Here is a 3,624-nt window from a genome sequence, read left to right on the forward strand (position 1 = left end):
TAATTGGCCAACATTGAGACGTAAAACAAAACGAAAGAAAACAGTATATTGATTTGCAAACAACTCGCTGACACAAACTTTTTCTTCTTTCACTAACTGCGTCGGCACTTCATTTAATGGCTATTTATCGACTCGTGAAACTTCTGGCGACTATTTACCAGAGAAACTTCGACGAAACGAATGTCATTTAGTCTGCGAAAATCGTATTCTACGCTATTTATATAAAATCATTTTCACAATTCAAAAGTTTATAAAATCGCTTATAATTTGGTATTGTTCCAATTCTTGTAATTCGTGTTTGTTCGATCATGTTTTTTTCCATTCTCACATTTTCATTTATTGCACACTATAATACAATAATTTTTAATGTTATGCTATAGAAAGCAATATCAATAATAAAATATAATTTTTTCTCCGCTAGATTACTTATTTGAACATGTTTCAGTTACATTTATTTTTTAGAAACCTAAAAAAGACTGGCTTTGAATGCAATTTTTACGTACAGAAAAATTTCATTATGGTAATCTGGTTAGAGTGAAATAGGTTAAATGTATTAAACATGAACCCTGAATTATTTTCGTTCAAGAGAACGTTGAAAGTCTGCTGAGTCTGGATAAACATGTTTTCAACAAACGAGCACAAACACTTAGAAATGTTATTTGAGTTGCAGAGAAAGTAACATTTATCTTCAATTAGTTAACGAAAATAAAGCAAAATATGTTCTGTTTGTTCGTAATAGAATTTCGAATTAAAATAGTCTCATAGTGTATCTTTAGCATTGAAGTGACACTGGGTACGAGACTTTAGTCGTAATCATTGAAATATACTTCACCATTTCACACCGTTGCATTAAAGGCATTTTCTCTTGCAAATCGTACAGAAACACGATTCTGCGTGGTTTCATTTCATATTGCAACAGGATAGGATGCGTCAGAATCATGTGACAGGGCGGTTAGTCTAATGGTAACATAACACACCGGTCGTTTTGTAAGGCCGACGAGATATGAAACATTTTAACAACGTAGTACATTAGTTAGAGATTATGAAGTGAATAACGATTCCCTGTAAGTTATTTACCATATGTTATACCAGTATTTTTTACTGGTGAAAGTGTGGTGACACCAACATTGTCTTAAACGCCAAGGTACCAGCAAGATCCGGAATAAGATCGGTAACATAACGATCTTGTCTCAAATCTTAACAATTTTTTATGGAATAGTTCATTAAAATAATGACAAATTAACAATTGTGTAACTATTGTAATATATCGTATTCGCAGAATTGAGAGGGCAGTTCTACTTCTACCTTAAAATTCTTTTTTGGCTATAATTTTCAACTCTATTTCTGAACAAAATAAAACTATGGAAAGTTTAAAAAGTCATTTATAGTTGCATCACAACCGTATCGTGTTCTGTACAGTTAGAAAGAGCGTTCATTAAGGATCTTTTATGCGGGCAGCGGTCGCTAGAACTGTATAGAAGCATTGTTAGAGGAAGTATCCCCTTACACCCTTTGTAGAGATGTGGTGTGTACCAACAGGATGCACCTAGACAATTGTCACGGCTCCCTCGCGCGTGACAAGTCCTCACTTTAAATATCTCCACAGGGATTATCAGCATCAGTCTTGTGACAGCAGTGCAACTCACCCAGTGATAACACGATGTGCTTAACTTCTTGCGATAGTGACAATAACGAAAGGACCTGTATTCGTGAGTAGTGGTGTTTTAAAATAGACGTGTATTTTACTCATTCTGTTGTAATAAACATTGCAGACAGCATAGAAAATCTTTCTTTAATTTGTCTCGGGTTCAAATAAATTAGTCATATGTATGTTTTATAGGACTAAAGAAACATAAGAGAAACGAAGCGAATACAGAACTCGTGTAATATGTAGTTAGTGCCAGTTAGTTTGTTTAATAACAACTTTTGTACGTTACGTTTTGTGTAGACTACGAATGTGAATTCTATCTACCTAAACAAATATGTTTTCATATCTCATTCCGAGTACAAATGGAATGTTTTAGTTAATTTCATTACTTATTAAAAAATGTACATGAAAATTCATATTGCATTGCTCTATTTACCAAATAGGTTCTGTATATTATAACCTCAGAATGAATTGCGAACAATAGATTAGCTGTAACCTAAGTTTAACAGTTGATTATTATCTTTTAAATCCTCTTAATAGGTACACATGTTAACAGAAATAGGCGTTAATTAATAATTTTTAAATATATTAAAAACTAATTTTTCATTCTTAGTCTTTAATTTAGTAGTGAGAGTACCAAGCTACTACTTGTTTGAGTTGGATAAAGTCGCCGTTTTAAAGGATCTCTATAATTTTTTCTTTAACAGAGTTAATTGGTAGTTATTGCTTTGTAATGCATTCCGTAAATTTCGCCTAAAGAACTAGTTTGAGAAGGGTTTTGATAGTAAGCAAACACGCCGAGAAGTAACACTTAGGTTAAAAGAAATTTACATTTCTTCTTTAAAAAAAGTCTTTGGCTTTTTTTTAGATAAAGAAATTTGTCAGATGATATCTGGCTTCATGTAAACGAATAAAATGCCTTTATTGTATTCCAATGGTCCTGTATTTCATTAGACAATCGGATTACAGCAGACGAACAAATAAAATCTAGGATAAATTCGAGTTACTTTTACTATTTGAATTGTATAAAGGATTTTGATGTATTATATTTTTTTCGTTTCTTAATAAAAACATTCGATTATTTTTTTAATCTATCTTTCTTAACTAATAATGTGCATAAATGTCTATTAGTAGTTAATACATTTTGGATCTTGAACCGAATGCAATACCTATTGTCCGACAAATTAAGATAAATGTTCCTGCCCCGCTTATCTTCGTTTAGCTGACAGTTGGAGTTGTCAGTTAACGTCGGTTTCCATTGCAGGTACACTTGTAGAAAATATTGTTATACCTGTGGTTCGAAGACAATGAGATCCCACTTAATGTTTTGGACATGGAGGCGACAACGGTAACGAAATACGGTGGTAATAGATGTCTGCTTATTATAGACTTATTTTATCACTGAAATTGCGCTTCAATTTTATTTAAACCACAGCCAAACATTTTTGCACATTTTGAGAATATTCTAGATTTTGTGGAATAGTTTTTGAAACGGAACATCTTTAGGATAGGATATACTTGATAGATTCAATAGTATAGTTAAAATATATAAAAATAGTTTTGGATTTTCTGGAACTAAGTAAATTCCGTAACTTCCAACTTCTTCCACATAAAAGTTACGTTTTAAATATTTACTCTGCACTTGTCACCCGAAGTCCCCGCGTTCATTTTCCTTTTAAATTAAATGAACTCAAATAAGAATTCGAAGCTCCTTATAAAAAAATATAACGCTTTCACCCACACCGAGTGGCAATGAGTAAGTTTACGTTTGCACGGGACGCTCCTCGGTTCTCTGTTGACAACCGTATTCCTTTACAAACATAGGATATTACGCTGTATATTGATACGTTTTATTTAAGCTAAAAACAAAATTCTTGAGATTGATCCGAAAGTTATTTTAATTACTTTGTATTCAATGCAGTACAAAAAATATTCGATCGCTCTATAAAGTTTTTGTATCTCTAGATCGGTTTAAT

This window comes from Papilio machaon, chromosome 6 (assembly GCF_912999745.1).
Source record: "Papilio machaon chromosome 6, ilPapMach1.1, whole genome shotgun sequence".
Taxonomy (NCBI): domain Eukaryota; kingdom Metazoa; phylum Arthropoda; class Insecta; order Lepidoptera; family Papilionidae; genus Papilio; species Papilio machaon.